This window comes from Canis lupus, chromosome 10 (assembly GCF_011100685.1).
Source record: "Canis lupus familiaris isolate Mischka breed German Shepherd chromosome 10, alternate assembly UU_Cfam_GSD_1.0, whole genome shotgun sequence".
Classification (NCBI taxonomy): Eukaryota; Metazoa; Chordata; class Mammalia; order Carnivora; family Canidae; genus Canis; species Canis lupus.
In genome coordinates, this window is record NC_049231.1 from 48,751,426 (window position 1) to 48,769,600 (window position 18,175).

General features: G+C 47.2%; 1 long non-coding RNA gene across 5 annotated transcripts in view; it reads right to left on the minus strand.

Annotated features, from left to right (window-relative positions):
- Positions 1–18,175, minus strand: part of LOC111097728 — a 181,561-nt gene that overhangs the window by 134,085 nt on the left and 29,301 nt on the right. The gene's annotated exons all lie outside the window — the stretch shown is intronic.

An 18,175-nucleotide genomic window follows, 5' to 3' on the forward strand; every position in this document is an offset into this window, starting at 1 on the left:
TGAACTTGGCAAGGGCAACAGAAACCTTGTTATAGGTGTTCCAGGCCCTCACACCCTAATTAATCTGGGGTGTGGGGGGGCTGTGGGTTTCTCTGCACAGATGTGGGGGGTAAGAGGTTGCAGTGGGCAGGAGATTTAGATGCCCCGAGCCCCCCTGGAAACTAAGGGCTGGGGACCCTTGCCCAGGCATGTCACGGACTCCCTTTCCTGGCTGGAGAGACTCCTGTCCAGGGATCCCAGGAACTCGGCAGTGGGCGCTGGGCTGTGGGGGCCGCTGGCCCACCTGAGAGGGGCCGCCACCCTGCCTGGGCCAGCCCCGCGCCCACAGCCTCGACCCGGTGGCGACTTTTACTATCCGCCATTTACCATTCTGACGGGAAAACAAATTTAAAACACCTGGAAATTTATGTCTCTGATGGGTCGAGTTGCACTGTTCCATTATATTAAATAATCCCGGCTGGGCGCTTCAAAGGCTGCTGGCCTCCCGGAGGCGGCCTGGCTGCGGGGCCTTTGTTAATGCAGTGGGCATCCTGGGCGCGAGCACCAGGACCGCACGGGCATCCGCACCTGAGCCCACTCCCGCAGCCGCGCCTGCACCCTCCTGGCTCCTGCCTCGTGCCCGCACCTGCGCCCGCCACCCTGATGCCGCTGCACCTGCGCGCCCAGGCCCGAGCCGCCAGCCCCGGCCTGCGCTTCCCTCGCGCTTCAGTGCTCCTGCCTCCCTGGGCGTTCACCGTGCCCCTGGCCTGGCTGTTCTCGCCATCTGCACCCAACCGGGCTCAGACCACCGAGGATGCGTTTCTCACCCTGTCGCTCCCTACCTCCAGGACTCTGGTTCCTCACCTGTGTACCAAGAGTTGGTGGCGGATAGCTGTTCATGGTGACACCCCTCCTGGCTGCAGCACCCTGTCTCCAGGGCAGCATCCCCCCGCCCCCCACTCCCACCCTCATACTTAGCAGCAAAGAGGTTTTACTCCATTGGGTCAGAGAAGCTCTAAAGGTCAAGGTGGGCGTGGGCCAGAGAGAAGGCTGGGGGTGGGAGCAATAACCAGAAAAGTCTAACTAACAGTGGGTGGCTAGAGGGGGTCAGAAGAAGCTTGGGAAAGAGTTTGGTTGGCACTTGGGGCCAAACAGACCTCCTCAAGGCTGGAACAGCCAGGAGCAGCACTGATGTGGGGGTCTGAGGGTGCTTCAGTATCCTGGGACTATCCAGAAAGTGCCCTCGCCACTGACATCACCTGGGTGTGGGGCTCAGAGGTGAGCACCAGTTGCCTAGAAGTGGGCAGGAAGGACAGCGAGTTGTGCTTGGAGTATGATACCAACAGACTGGTTTGTGGGCTTACACAAGGTCCCCCTTGGAAACTTCCAGAAAATACTAAAGGAGGGGGTGGCAGTGGGCTCTAAGATGTTCTTGCCTTGGGGTGAAGGCCATAAAATTTCTCATGGAGTCTCCTGAACCTTCTACATAGCACTACTGTGGGGACTAGAGGGAAAGTTTTCTGAAAGCACAGTTGTAAACCTAAGAGTATACAAATGAGGCCATATTATTGCACTTGGGAAAAATGGAGCCCCAGGAGACTGGGAACATCTTGCTGCCACAGCAGGAGAGGAACTGGGAGCAGGTGCTCCCACTCCCAGCTTCTTTGCTGTCCAGTCTCCCATCCTGCAGTTAGGTGGGGCCTGGTCTCCTCCTCCCCATATTCCCTCTATGGCTCTCTGCCAAGTCGTGACTCCTCCCTAGGGTCACTGGTACTATCCTATTTGGTCACAGCACCAGGGCTTAGAGAAAACTCCAAGACAGTCTCTTCTTAGGACAACCAAGCCGTTTACTAAAACAGGGTTGTTCATTGGTTTTCAGTTGCTGCCATGTGGATAGCAGTCACTCACTAGCCCACACTTAGAGCAGAATGCTTCAAAAATGTGAGTCCTAGACCTGGACCTACCGTTGTCTAACTGGCTTCAAAGGAACATGTTATGTCATCTCAGTCTTGTCATTTTGGAAATGAGGGCACTAGGCCACGTTCTCTGAAGCTACCATGTTCTCATCAATGGTTCTTCACCTTGGCAGCACAGTTGAGGAACTCTGAAACTACTGTTTGGGCTGCACCCCCAAGAGGTTTCGATCTGACTGGGCTGGGATGGAACCTTAAGTGATTCTAATGTGCAGGCCAGGCTGTGAACCCCTCTGCTAGTTGCTATGAGGATTTTATTAAGCAAACATCAAGTCTACATGGAGTGGCTCAGGGACCAGAACTCAGAAGCTCAAGAGGAAGCTTCTAGGAGTTTCATTTCCTCTCCTGGAATAAAAAAGTTTAAGAACTCAAAAAGCCCTAAAGGTGATATTTTTGGTCTCTTTTCAAATCATGCACTAAAGTTTAGGCCACCAGCAGTTCTAGGTAGGTCGGCTAAAAAGAAGTGGGCCCAATCCTGGCCTGGGTGTTGGATGAGTTCACTGGCCACAGAAATCCTCTATTGAAGTGTCCCCAAAGTGTCTCCTGGGCACAAGAGGGAAGTAGCTAGAGAGGCTCCTCCACTATCTTACCCGGACTCCCACCTGGAAGAGCCTTTTAAATCCATGTGCCACCCAGGCAGCATCCTTGACAAGAGGCATCACCTGTGTGTGTGGTCAACCATTCCTCTAGGCCTCAAGGGAACCTTGGAGCTTTGAACTGCATTGCCCTGCCCACAGTGTAGAGCCAGTGTTTGGAATGGGCGAGAATGCTGCCAGAAAGTCCCTCCTCTGTGGTCCAGAGGGGAAAAACTTGGGGAGCAGTGAAAAGTTCTCCATCAGAGGCCTTAAAAGAAATGCTATATAAAACCCTTTCAAGCTGTAATGAAATAGGGTCATTTCTAATGAACCAGACTCTACACATGCATGCAACTGATATGCTTGGAAAGTTTTCCTTTCTTAAGTAATAATGATAATACTTTCCCCTTTATCACATTCCAGTGTGCTTGCACAGTATGACACTTCCCAGCCCCTTGAGATAAGGAAGGCAGGTATTACTGTCACTCTTTTATAGGTTAAGCACCTAACATAAACAATACCAGGACAAAAATGTTCTGCAAACCATGTAACCTGAGTATCTGCCATGGTCTCATCCCTACCCCATGTCACTGTTAAACAGGACTCTCTCTAGCTACAATAAAACCTACACATTTGCTCGTCCAGAAATTTTATTTATAATTTAAAGGCATATGTGTGTTCCCAACTATCACATAAAGAGAAGTGTGATAGAGAATTCTGTTTAAAGTATGTTCCCAACTTCAAAAAAAAAAAGTGTGTGTGTGTCTGTGTCACACACAGAATAAAATAAGCCAAAAAAAAAAAAAAGAATAAAATAAGCCAAATAAAATACATCAAAATATTAATTATGGTCATCCGTGGACTATGAGAATGTAGCTGACTTTATCTTTCTATATACTTTAGGACCTCTAAATTAAGCATGCGTTAATTTTAAATTTTAAAACAAGATATTTTAAGAATAGTTTCGTTTCCACAAACTGTGCAAGAATAAATTTCAGCTCAGCCCTCCGCTATGTCATTGTGAGTTTCAAAATGGCACCTATCCAGCTGGGAATGGCAATTACCAAGGGAGAGCTTGTGGTTTAGCACCCCAAGCAAAGCCCCACGTTAATGGCTGTTAGCCATTACAATGGCCGATTTCTCAGGGATCACTCCAATTAGGATCTTCTCTGTGGCTTACAACACCAGCCCTCTGACTTCAGACAGGGAGCATCTGTGGCACAGCTGGAGCAGCTGGATTGGAAAATCAATCACTACCCAACAACTGTGCAACTGATGGCCCATCAATCAGAAACATAAGGCGTCCGCTCCATTTATAAAACACACGCATTCTCTCGCGAATCTGTAAATGCAATAAGCAGCCCCAGCACCTCAGCCCCGAAAAAAAAATGGCGGCATCAGTCACTTCTGCCTGTGGAGAATCACAGATTGGCACCATCAAATGAAGCGCCACTACTGCAGGAGCTACAGAAGACCCCTGTCCCCACACCCAGTGGCTGTCCAAGCCAGGGTACCCTCTGAGACCCCCAGTCCTCCTGACTTTGAGATTTTTATTGGCCCTGACAGCCAGTCATGCTATAACCATGAGAAGGCATCGGTACTTGAAGAATTTCTGAGGCTTTCTAAAATGGCCATTTCCTCCTTCCTTTCTTTTCTTTTCTCCTTCCTTTCTTCCTTCTACCCTTCAAACACTAAAGGAGAAAGGTCTTTTCCCTCTATCATGGTCAGGTGATGACCAGACCTATGGGAGTTCAACACTTACCCACAAGTGAGCTGACTTCTGGGGTGAGTTTATTTTTTCAGGATCCAAAAGACTTTGCCACAAGGCCCACAGAAGACTAGGCTCACACAGTATTTCTGATTTCAGTGCTGGACTGGGAAATGCCAGAAAGACTCAGCTGGAAGTCTAAAGTCTGGGAACACTTTTCCATCATTATTATTATTTGAAGAGGAACATATTAAGTGATCCTGGTAGGGACCAGAGATAATGGATAGGCTATCTTTCTATCCTGTGACCCACCTTAGCACCCTGAGGCTGGACTTGGGGTTCTGGGGACCCTATTACTCGCATATGCAACATCAGGCCATTGCCTCTCAGTTTCTGGCTGGCCCCAGAACTATAGGCTCTAACTGCTTCCAAGGAAGGTTTCCTGAATCCCAGGATCCTCCACCGGCTGGTTTGAGGAAAGAATGGTTGAGCTGTCTCTTCCCATGGCTTCAGGAGCCTTTCTTTCCCTCTGTGAGTAAGAGGCACACACCATTGCATGGGCAGGAGGGCGTGCTACAGTAGATCCTTTTCTTGTTCTAGTAATAGTGGTATTACTATAGCATCAGAAAACTCTGGGCAGCAGAACCAGACTGCCAAACCACATCACGCCTGGGGGTGAGCTGTGAAACGACAGGGCAAGAAATGTACAGGGAGCTCGCTGGGTTAATGGTGTTTAGAAATAATTGTAGAGAGCAGCTATTGAGCATTTACATGTGCCAGATGGAAGAGCAATTGAACTTTTCTGTATGGTTCTCAGGGGAGGGATGAACCCCATTGGGAAGAAGCTAAAGGGTGACAGATTTTAGGTTGGAAAGGGAAGAATGCAGCTATGCAGAGATACAAAAAGCTGTCTTGCTGGGCAATGGCTCCTCATCACCAGAGGTGTTTGAATGTAATGTGGATACTCTCTTGCTGCGATGTTAGAGCTAGAATCATGCTGTAGGGGAGCAGAGGTAAGATGTAAAGATGAGTTTTTAAAATATTTTATTTATTTATTTATTTATTTATTTATTTATTTATTTATTTATTTATTTGAGAGAGAGAGAGAGAGGCAGAGGGAGAAGCAGACTCCCTGCTGAGCATGGAACCCAACATGGGGCTCAATCCCAGGACTCTGAGATCACGACCTGAGCCACCCAGGTACCTCACAATTTCTTTTTAAGATTCTATTTATTTATTTGAGAGAGAGAGAGAGAGATAGAGTGAGCAAATGGGGGATGGGGCAGAGGGAGAGAGAATTTCAAGCAGATTTCCCGCTGAGTGCAGAGCCCAATGCGGGGCTTGATCCCACGACCCTGAGATCATGACCTGAGTTAAAATCAAAAGTTGGATGCTTAACCAACTGAGCCATCTAGATGCCTCTTGATGTGAAGATTTGTTAATGTCCCTTTTAATGCTGAGGTTTCTACGATTCTGCTTCCATGTTTTAGCCATGTATCTTCCTCTCTTACATCCTTTGAGTACTTGCTGACATGTTCCAGATCTTCTTGGCAAATACTGTGTCCCAGACGCTCCTGGAGGGACAGGGACACAAGGCCTCCTTCCCTCTGTATCTCCTTGCAAAGGCTCAAGACCATGCCCCAGAACTTCCCATCAATGCAGTGTTCATTAATTCATGTTTGGAGGCCTTCCTGCACTCCAAATCATAGCAGCATGAGATAAAATGTGAGATGAGAAAGATACAAAGACATAGTTCTGATTTCTCAAAACCAGGTAAGCCCCTCTGAGGACCTGAGGTAACACAGAAAGACAAGAGAGTAAATAGGTGGCAATTCAACTCTTGTAGGAGAGAGGGGCCTAAAGGTACCCCAAAGAGGCAAAATAGTTAGATCCAGAGTCAGGGTCTGAAACCAGGAGTTGGGATGGGGCTTTCCTACCCATGAAATGAGGTGGGAAATAATTCTCAATTCTGCTTAAGGCCCTGTTTTATTGGAGGGGAAGGCTGAAATAGTATAGCCTTGCAGCCAGGGTCTGGGCCCAGCTGCCCACTGGCTCAGGACAGGAGACCCAAGCCACAAACAACAGGCCTGGGCCTAGACAAGATTCCTGGGACACTGCTGGGGAAAAAAACCCAAATCTCCCCCAAAAACAAACAACCCCCCCCTCCCAAAACACCAACAAACCAACCTGTTAAACAGACAGGTACATGCAAAGAGAGAGACATATAACAAAACTCCTTTCCAAATGAGCTTGCAAACAAAGTTCCAACCCCTCCAAAAAATAGCCTAAATAATCAACCATCAGTAAACAAATTTATCCAAATGAAATGAAAATAACAGAGGTCTGAAAACAAATTTAGGATATACATGCTCAGGTAAAGGAGGTAAGAGGGGTAAAAGAAGAAATAGCAATTAGGTTTTTTAAATTACAAAAAAGGAAGAAATAGATCAAGAGATATAAAACTAAAATCTTGGAAATAAAAATATCACTGATGAAATTTAAATAATTAATAGAATAAGTTCTACATGGGATACGGTTCAAGAGAAAAGTGATAAATTGTAAGATAGCACCAAGGTATTTGCTCAGAATGCAGCATAGACAGAAAAAGAAACTTTATTTAGATATATGAAGTTTACAAGACCTTGAGGATATCTTGAGAGGCTCAAACGTATATTTAGTAGAAGCTCCATAAAAAAAGAATGAGAGTTATAAGAGGAAAAAACATTCCAAGAGACGATGATGGGGATTTTCCAAAATTGAAGAGAGATAGCTTCACAGATGGAACGATGGCCCTGAGTATAGACCAGGATAAAGAAAACACCGTGACACACATCATAGTGAAACTGCAGATCATCAAGAAGAGGAAAATCATGAAAAGCTCCCGGAGCCTGCCCAGTAGAGCTCAGAAAAGGAACACTCAGGGAAGCTCAGGATGAGGAGCTGTAACTTCTCTTTCACTCATTTCTAGAACAAGGAGCAAGATTGGCCCTCAACACCAGGCAGGAGCTGCAGCTATCATCCAATTTAGCCCAGCCTGGTACACAGGGAAGCAACCACATCCCTGCAGGCCTGGGGAAACTGAGTCTGCCACCTTCCTCCTGCTGGTCCCAATTCAACAAGTGCTTTACCAAAGCTCTCAAAGATCCATGGGAACTCTTTCGGGCATTTACAATGATCATGGAGTCCTGAACTTCTTTCTGTCACTGAAATAATCCCTGGTTCCCAGAGAAACAGGTCTTTGGGAAGGTAGTGGATCCCTTCTCTTGCTATTGCCAATTGTTGTTTTTCTTTACTGTGTAACTGTTTGCTCCCACAGTATGTCACTCTGGAAAAAAATATGGAAGTGGGGCTTTCACATGTTTGAGAGAGAGCAAACTCCTGTTGGAAAAAATGAAATCTCCTACCTGGAGCCCCAAGGCTGAGTCAAACTTTCCACTGAATCAAGATCTCTGCTTGCAACTTGAGAGGCAAAATTAAGTTGTAATATTCCAGCAAATAGCTATAGCCATTCAGAATGCTACTCCTGGCTCTTTGGCTGGATCGCAAACCAATGCAGAGGCAAATTTAATTACCTGTCAGGAACTAAATAAAAGGTTTGCTTCATCTGATACTCCCAGTGTGTAGGACCGCTATGAAAACAAGCCTGACGCTCAATCGATTTGCTGTTTACAGAGGCCCAAAGAGGCGCCCAGACACACCAGTGGGCTGCTTGAAGCTTTTGGAAGCTTAAATATTTTTTAATGCACTTGCCCACTGTTCCCTCTTCCTAAGCTTGGCTCAAAACCACTGTCCACTCCCAAGAGCTCTTGCATCTATTCCTAAAAAACATCCCATAAACTTCCCTTTCAAAATGGCTGGTAAGGCCAGACCCATCCCATTAGCTTTTCCACACGAGAAGGCTCATCTCTCCCAGAGAGGGGCTTGTTTTCTGGGATTGGCTGCCTATCCATCAAGACCTCCATGCTGCCCCAGCAGCATCATCCATCAGTGAGTCATGGGAGAAAGAGTATTTTGGCACCAAGAGGCTCTGGCATGCTAAGCTAAGTTCACATTTATTGCTGTAACCTCAGTTTGTCCAACTGCAGCATGGGGAAACCTGCCCTAAGATTCGCAGGGTTGTAGCAAAGCTAAATGTGAGGATGGGTATTAAAAACCTGGACCAATGTACAGAGGTGTCCTTTCTGATGAATACATATTATTTTATTGCCTGGATTTGGAGGGCCAGAAGGCAGGGAAGGAGCAATTTCTATCTTTGTGGAAGTTGGAAATGGAGGCTGTAGCAGCACACTGAAAACAGAAAAGGGGGCAGACAGAGCGCAGAGCAGAGCCTGTGCTATGAGCAGTGCAGGAGAGGCCACAACTATGGAGCCTCCAGGGCCTCGCAGAAAGCAGTCAGCCCACAGGCTACTGGGACAGCCCACTCCATTATTGTACCATTAGGGCTTCTGCTGACTGCTCCCCTCAGAGCCTGGAGGACTTTAGGGAATGAAATGGGCTCAAGTGCCCTCACTGTAGCTTCAGGGGGGTGTGAAAGAGAGGGCAGCCTGGAGCTGCTCCAGAGACTACAAACCTAGGCCAGGTGGGCACATTTTTCAGTCTAAGGGCTCCAGATTCGGTATGAAGGCCTAGACTTGCAAGGACTGGGTTAAAGCAGAATCCTACCCTCTCCCCGCACCATCTATCCCTCACTCCTGACACCCGGGCACTACCTCCACCTCTGGCAGGGCTCCTGGGACCAGAGGTGCTCATGCTTTTCTCTAGACCCCTTACCACCACTTCTCTCCTACTGTGTTTCCAGACAGGCCCTGGCAAGTGCTTGGCACATCCTCGTTGGGACCAAAGTCTGCCACTCAGTCACCTCTGCTAGCCCTTCTGTCATTGGAGGGATCACATAGGGGTCCCATCTTCCTGCTTTTGCACTCTGTCTCCTACAGATCAAAGTACACCTCCTTCAGGAAGAGCTTCTCAACCTCCTTGATCTCCAGAGAACCTTCCCCCACCTCTGCCCCTGCATGGAGCAAATAGGCAAGCCCCCTGACATCTATCTCTTCAGCTGTCACACTCTTTTGATAGTAACTCCAGAGGGGAAGAGGCTCAGGCCAGCTCCACAGGTCTGCAGCCATGCCTCCTTGCCCATTTCCACCTCCAGAGACCTACCAGCACCTGGCAGGGAGTTGGGGTCAGATGGATGGCACTGTGGACCCCACCAATCACCAAAGAAATGTCCTACTCCCAAAGCCCTACAAGGGGCTGAGAATAGAGTCACTCCTCACCTGGCCAGAGGCAGGGAGGCCTGCTTCCCCAGCACAGCTGGCCTTTAAGCTGATGGTGGAACAGGTAACAGCTCCTACAGATCCTTCTTTGGAGAACAGGAAAAGAAATATGCTCCCTGCCACATCTTTAATGATCTGATTATCAGGAAGGCACCACATTTTAAATTTCTCTCCATAGTGCGTGTGTGTGTGTGTTTCTAGGCAGTGCTAATAAAATCTCTAACCCACGTGGCAGCCCCACTGCTCATCAACTATCAGCTGCCCTCAGGCTGCACCAGTCTGTTTATATTATAAATAAAGTCTGAAATACGCTGCTTGCTCAGTGCAGGCTCCTCAAGGGGCCATGGAGGAGAGGGGGAGCTGAACCAGCCCCTCCCTGCTCCCTCCTACCCTTGCTGGGGGAAGGATGGCCCAACAGAGGCTTTGCCTGAGGCCAGCTCCTTTGGACGTTAACAAACCACTACAAGGATCTGCGATCCATCCCAGGAATCCCGGTTTAATTATTTAGGAAGAACGCTTTTGCTCCCCTGAAGCTCTGCGGCTCCCCAGAGCCAGTGGAATCATTGTTCAATGCTTATTACTGCCGCGGGCCCCTGGGTACAGTGTGGCAGAGACCTCATTTCAATATTTACCACTTAGATCACTTAAGGGCTGTCAGCTTTAATAACATTTTATCAATTGGATACTTATATTATTCACGGCTTCATAAAAATAACAAGACCTGCCTTGGCATTTCAATCATACCCGGGCTAATTTCAGTGACTGCTCAGGGATTTCGTTTTTATTAACATTTAGATACGACGTGACTGCTTCTCTTCCTGAATGCACAGTGTCTGAGGTGGCCGCTGGGCAGGCTGTGGGGGGTGGGCCACACAGATCTCTGCCCTGGGCATGTGGGCAAGGGGCGGGTACACGGGCAACACACCAACAGGCTGGGCAGACACCCTCCCCAGTGATGACTCGTTCGTGGTGGGTGGGGTGGCTCACTGCTCCTGCCCCTGACAACTTGGTTCCCACCTCACCTCCTCCTGCCCTGCCCAGGCTGCAGCCACAGGGAACCATCTCTGGGGCTCCAGAAGGCACCCTTCTCTTCTGCAGGGCTTGGTCTGGAAAGCTTTTGCTCCGTCCTCCACCAATAGAGCTTCCTGCAAGCCCTCTAGGCTCACCTACAAGGCCTCCCCTACTTCCCAAGAGCTCGGGGCGCAGTCAGTGCTTGGGGTGTCTGTGAGTGGCTGGTGCTTCCTGGCCCTTCCCGTCTCCTGGCTGATTTCCATGTCCTCTTCTCCCACAGGGGTCACAACCCTTTTCCCCTCTGGTATCCTGAGAAACCAGAAGAGCTGGGCATAAGCCTCCAGACTTTTCCTTGCAAATGCTTTTTTGTACCTGTCTCAAAGGTGCTTGCTGTTGCTGGTAACTGCAGGACTTGTGCTAGTTGCTCACCTTGGCAACCACCCCCAGAGATGTCATGGTTTTTGAGGAAACACCACCTTGGCAGTGGCTGCCCCATCTTCGGTGGCTCTTGGCTCCTATGGCTGCCTCTCCTTGCTGCCCCCAGGCCTTCTCTTCTTCTTTAGACCCTGGGGCCCCTCAGTTCCACTGTTGTGGCAGCCTCTGCCCCTTCCATTCCATTCTTTTCACAGATGCCACAGTCCTTCAGCGTCACCCTCCTCATTTCAACCCATCAGTAGATTTTACTGCTCTCAGAACCCCAGCCCGAGTCTTCCCTCTCACATGAGCCAGTCCCTGCCCTGGCTCTCTGGCCTCCCCATGCAACCCTTCCCTGGCTCACAGCCCTCTGGCCACTCTGGCTATTCGATCCACCAAGCCTTTTTCTTCCTCAGAGCCTACAATTTCCCATCTGCCCTGGAATGCCCTTCCCACTGCTCCTCACATGACTAACTAGTCTCTGCTTTCATGTCACCAAGAGAGACCTGCCATGATGCTCTCTCTAACATTTTCTCCTTCCAGCCTGGTCTTTCTCTCTCGTGGTCGCCTTTGCTACCTCTAGGGGGCTGATCACAATATGCAATGATTAATAAAACTTTCTTTTAAACAAAGGTTGGTTTGATTTGCTCCATTAGCTTGGAGAGTATAACTGACACATAGCTGTTTAATAAAAAAATATTGAATGGATGGAATAACACACCCTTTCCTTTCTTCCCTTTTCTTTATGAGAAGTTCCCCATACTCCAATCCTCCTAAGTATACAGATAACTAGATAAAGGGAATCTGATTCACAGGAGCCACTTATACTGCTGGAAAAAGCCCAGACTAGTGCTCTCAGTCACAGACAGCATAGCACAGTGGTTAGGGACACAGGCTCTGCTTCCTTAATCTTTCTGTATTTCAGTCTGTTCATCTGTAAGCTGAGATTTGTAATACCTACCTTATAGCATCACTATGGGAAGTAAATGAATTAATATATGTAAAGTGCTCAGAACAGTACCTGGCATGTAGTAAGTGCTCTATAAATGTCAACCATTCTTACTGTGAGTTTAGACCTTCTCTATTTGCCACAGAGCAAGTTGCCCCCTCTCTCCCTTATGTGTACATGCTACTGCTGCTGTCGTGGGTGACCAACTGTCATTCACTGTTGAACCCAGGGAAGCGCATTCAGTGAAGCCCTGACTTCCTTACTCTGATGCAGTTGCTGTGAATGACCTTGGGGTGGGGACAGGTTGGAGACTGGTAAAGCCTTGCTGCTAGCTGACCAGGCAAATTACTCTTGGGGAAACAGACTTTCCTGCAAGAAGATGCTTCTCATTCTTCTTCTTCTTCTTTTTTTTTTTTTTAAAGATTTTATTTATTTATTCATGAGAGACAAGGGGAGAGAGAGAGAGAGAGAGAGGCAGAGACATAGGCAGAGGGAGAAGCAGGCTCTACGCAGGGAGCCTGATGTGGGACTCAATTCTGGGACTCCAGGATCACACCCTGGGCTGAAGGCAGGTGCTAAACCGCTGAGCCATCCAGGGATCCCCTCATTCTTGCCTACTACATATAGGTAGACTCTCCGGGTCCCCAGAGAAAAAGCCTATTCTTTGCAATAGAGACTGAAGGGAAGTCAGTATCTCCCTTGGAGATCCCTGGGGCAAACCAAACAACTATCCCCATGGAAGGGTTGCCACATCTGCATGTCCCATGGAGGCAGCCAGTGTGCCTGGGGGATGGGGAGGGAGAACAGTCCGTGGCTGTTCTCTGGACATCCCATCAGGAAAATCAGAGCCTGGTCTGCAGCTCATCTCCCATGCTGGCTGGAGTCCTCCAAACATATGCAGCTATTCCAGAACTGCCAGGCTCCATTTGTGCCCCTATAAAATGTACTTGATTCCGTCAGTAAATGTGTCTATTGCTTGAAGCCTCTATTTCTTTTAGATTGATGTTAAATGCCTCCCAGGTGGTGGGGCTGCAGGGTTCCAGTGTCTCTGGGGCAGTGTGTGTGTGTGTGTGTGTGTGTGTGTGTGTGTGTGTGTGTGCTATGTGAAGTAAGACCTGTCCGTTTTGACACCCTAGGCTGTCTGGGTTCTGTCCTCCCAAATGTTCTAAATTGCACGAGAAATTGCCCTGACAGAGCCTCCCACTGGCAGACAGTGTCTTTTGTTACAGACGGAGGTGTTGATCCTTCTCTAATCAACAGCTTAATTAGGTCTGCTGAGATGAAAGAGTCATTTTTACTTTGGGAGCTAATATTTATAGACAACCCTTTCCCCAGTCCCTGCACTGGAGGTGTTAACAACTTGAGGGCTAAATCAAATAAAAATTATAAAACTCATTTCTCCACGCTACAGAAATCACTGGCAAACTCAGAACTCTCCAGACTATGGGCTGTTCCACAGAGCAGTTTCCCTCATGGCCATAGAGCCCAGCACAGATTTTGGCACACAGTGGGCACTCAGGGAGCATTTGTTGAATTTTGAAATGTCCGATGGTGTGTGATGGCTTTCTTCTCTAGCAGGAATCTCTATGGCATGATGGTTAAGATCTTGGCTTTGGAGTCTCACAGACCTGGAATTAAATACCACTTAGCTGTATGACCCTGACCAAGTTGTTCAACATCACTAAGCCTCAGTTTCCATGGCTATAAAGTGGGACAATAGGAATACCTGATTTATAGGGCTGTTACCCTTAAAGCCTAAAGCACGGTCTTTGGCGCATAGAAGCCCTTTAGCATTGGTTTCTAGGAACAGAGATGGTGGCAGTAAAGGGGGAGGTGACAACTAAATCTCAGAGCTGCTACTTCTGTAAGAAAGTCACCTGAACTACTCCTAAACTATCTCATTTCATTGACGAGATTCTGTTAAGAATGTATTAGGCTCCCTCAATAGGGAAATGAAAATCAAAACCACAGTGAAATACCACTTCATACCCATTAGGACAGTCATAACTTTTTAATTTTTAATAGAAAAATAAGTGTTGGCAAAGATGTAGAGAAATCAGAACGCTCGTAGACCACTGGAGCATATGTTCAATGGTATAGCCTCTGTGGAAAACAGTTTGGCAGTTCTTCAAAAAGTTGAATGTAGAGCTAGCATATGATCCAGCAATTCCATTCCTAGGTATCTGCCCCAAAAAACTGAAAGCAGGGACTCACATAGACACTTGTCTATCAGTGCTCATAGCAGCCTTATTCCTAATAGCCAAAAAGTGGAAACCAGCCACCTAATGAATGGGAAAACTTAACGAGGCAAACCCATCAAATGGAATATTATTCAGCCATAAGAAGGAATGAGATTTAATACATGCTACAACACAGAGGAAGGTTAAAAACATTGTGGTAAGTGAAATAAGCCAAACACAAAAAGCCATATAGTATATAATTCCATTTATATGAAATATTCAGAATAGGGAATGCTACAGAGATAAAAGCAGATTAGGGTAGCTCTGGTTACTCACTTCTCTACATACACCTATGAGGTATAGAGAGACTGCTAATGGTTTGGATTTCTTATTGGTGGTGATGGTTATACATCATAATGAACATACTAAAGAACATTGAATTGAACACTTTAAAGTAGTGAATTTTAGATTATGTCAACTGTATCTCAGTAAACAAATGAAAGAACAAACAAAATATTGTATTAGGCCCCCCATGCCCAGTACTCATTCTCATTGCTCCACATGCCATATGCACATGCCCCGCAGACAGCCTCCTTCATCATCTTTTTTTCTGGGACCAGAACCAACCAATGACTTTCCAGGGTGAAGCCTCTATATTATGAAACATTTTCTTTTTTTTTTTTTTTTTTTTTATGAAACTTTTTCTAACACTTTAATTTGCAAATCACCTTCCAATTTGATCCCTTACACCAGCCATGAAGACGGGTATCATCATCACCATTATACAGATGTGGAAACTGACATTCAGAAACGTGAAACAACTTGGCAAAGATCGCCAAGTTAGTAAGTGGAACACGGGACTTCGAATTCCAACACCCCCTGTGCTCCGTCCCCACAATCCACAATTTGACCAACAGTGCTTTCAGATCTTCACAACAGTGAGCTACTTCTGAACAAGAGTCCTGACTACCTGTGACTTCAGCCTTCCGCCTCACCTACATGGGTAGCCTTCCTGACACTTGTCAGTTATGGGCCCCCCACGGTGCAATCCTGCAGGTCAGAGACACAGCCTCCCCTGATTCCCATTCCACCCGGGGAAGGGTTTTGCCCAAAGCATGAGTCACTTATCCAGTGCCAGATGTCGCACTGCTTTTGACATTGATTAAGCACCTCAAACCAGCAAAAGGCAGTAAGGAGGTCCCTGTTTTCAGTTGCTTCTGTCTCCTTCCGGCCCTATATAATTTCTACTCCATTCGTAAGAAGGCTTCTTGCGTAGTTCTGAGGCTTTCACATACAGAGATGAATCAGGGGTCGGGAGCATCCATGCAGTGTGGGTCAAGAAGAAAGGACAGGTATGAAGAAGCTGAGAAGAGTGAGGAGGGCTTTCTATTCCAGATTGTTGGGATAGGGAGTGGGAGAAAGGGAGGGAGGAGAAACGAAGGGATAGAGCAGAGAACATCCAGAGGATATGGAGGGAATCCTGAAGAGCCCAGGCTGCCTAGAGCAAAAAGGGCAGGGATGAGGCTGGGAGAATAGACAGGAGCCAGATTTAAAAGGCTATGGGCACCAGGTGAAGCAGGGAGGCCACAGCAGCAGGCAGAAGGAAGCCACTGGAACTTCTTGAGTAGGGACCTGATATGAGACTTCATAGTAGTCTCTAAGGTATACATGTCCATACGGAAAAGCTTTAAAAGGAAAAACACCTGCTCATGGGCCTCAGGTGTAGTTTCTGTGGGTGGCCAAGTAGGGTTTTAACAACCAAGTTGAAGACTGTTTCATGAGGAATGGAACTATTGGAATATAAAACTTTTGAACGAAAACCATGAGATGTTTGGGAAAAGTCATGAAATCCCAATGCTTTCTTCTTTATTTGACCCCCCCTGGGACCTCACCAGAGTAGAAGCTGACCCTCTTCAGACTGGTCAGATTCAATAGATGTAAAGGTAGTGGCCTTATCACTTTTTCTGTGGTCACAACAAAGCACTGCTTCTTTGGCTGAAAGTGACCCTGAAGTCATTGATACATGTGAAGCTGAGGTTCTGATGTAGCATCCTTGTCAAACTGTTGTCCAGCCTCTGGACAGGGTAACAGAGCCAGAATTACAGGGCTGTCACTTAATATTGGGCAACCCTCTCTATCTTTAGAAATATCTGGCTTTTATAAACTATTTCCTTAGATAAAGTCAAAATCTGACTTCTTGTTGACCTCCATTGACCTCATTCCACCTCTTCAGGACACTCAGAAACACCTTACTCATAACAGACCTTCAATACTTTAACTCACTCAATGAGTCTTCTCTTTTTCATAATTCTTACATGACACTTATTTGAAGCTCTAAACCATCCTAGTCATTTTACTCTTTTTTTCCCTCATAATTCACTTTTTAGAGAAGGAAACATTTATATTTTGCATTTCCTCTGAGATACTTCTGAACTTCCCTTCCACGGCTTAGCACTGCATCAAAAACTTTCGTATAGGCATGATCTCCGTCTCATTCCCCAATTGTTACATCCTGTAGCATGGGCATGCATGGATGACAGATATGGAGACCTGGGACTAGACCCATTAAGTAGGCTCTGGCAGGGTCTGGGAGGAAGTCAAGTATAATAGCAGAATGTGACATCTAGTGGGCATGGAACCAAACCATAGCAACCATCAAGGAGTCAGTCCAATGGAGAAGGCTCAAGGGAGATGTCCTCCTAGGTCCAGAGACAGACATCCAAGAACAGTGACACCCTAAAAACCAAGCAGGGAGTCAGTACTAGGGAAGCTGTACAGTGAATGGCCAAGCTTCAGGCTCAGATCCCTAGTCCTAAGGAGACTATTGTTCTGCGAAGGCCATCAGTACAAGGACAAGTACAGTACAAGGACAGAGAATGAAGTCCCAGATCTGGGACTGGATGAGGGGCTTGGTTTGGGCCACACTACACGCCAGCTGTGACTGACAACACATTCCAAGAGCACTGTGTTGAACAAGATTCTGGTTCCTTTCTGCATGTGTGGCCTCATCTCTGCCCTTCTTGCTCTAGGCAGGCTGGGTTTCTCAGGATTCCCTCTGCACGCTTTTCCCTTTCTGGCTTTCTCTCACCCCCAACCCCAACGATCTGGAATAGAAAGATCTCCTCACACTTGTCAGCTTCACATTCAGCCTTTACTTTTTGACCTAGCTGACTGGCTGCCCCAACCCTGATTCATCTGGATTCTAAGATTCTAAGACTGTTGTGACTTGATTACCAATGCTACTCCAGGCATAAGCGGGAAGAGTAATGGCATGAATGCTGAGGATTTCCCAACTAGCAACAAAGATCAGCTGCTGGACCTGAGGCCTGGATCAGAATGGTACTTCGAGTACTTGAGTCAAATGGTACTCGAGGCTGTTGCACCCGAGCTGCTTCAATTCCTCCCTCAGAAGGATGGGATGCACAGAGCAGACTGTGACACAGCTGAGCCTCTGTGGGTGTGGGAGAGAGAAAGTGGAGAGCAGGCATGCGTGGTCAGCTATGGCCTTCGGACCCCCAGCAGGAGGCTTTGGCCCTGTTAAGTCCTCTGAATTGTCCTAATATTCAATTCTCCTCAGTTTAGGTGGTAAAGGTATGCAAACAGGAAGCACTCTGCAGAAGCAATTTTTATAGAGAACAAAAAGAGAATTCCATATGTTTCAGGTCAAAAAGGGTGGCGGGGGGAGAGTGAAGTGGAGAAGGGAGATGAAATAAGGGTGGAAATAGTAACAGAGAGACTGACTTCTTTATGTATATTTAAAAGTCTCATATCACTACTTGGAAGGTAATCCTGCATGAGAAGCCTGTAATAGAAACTGGTCGGCCTGTAATAGAAACTGGTCGGCTTTTCTCTGAATGACTTTATTGTAGAAAATCCACATGCTTAATGAGGCACAGGAAAGTCAGAGGAGGCCACCAGGATGGACCACGGCAAAGGAGGGCCAGCATAGCCTGAGATGTTTGGAGCCTGTCAAGACATCTGAGTAGGATTTTATGCAAATCTAATCAACTCCAAAATCAAATCACAATTATTTAACCCATTATCACTGGCTAGAGTAATGCCGGGCACATTATTCTTACCAGCCCTCACCCTGTCAAGACAAGGAAGAAAATC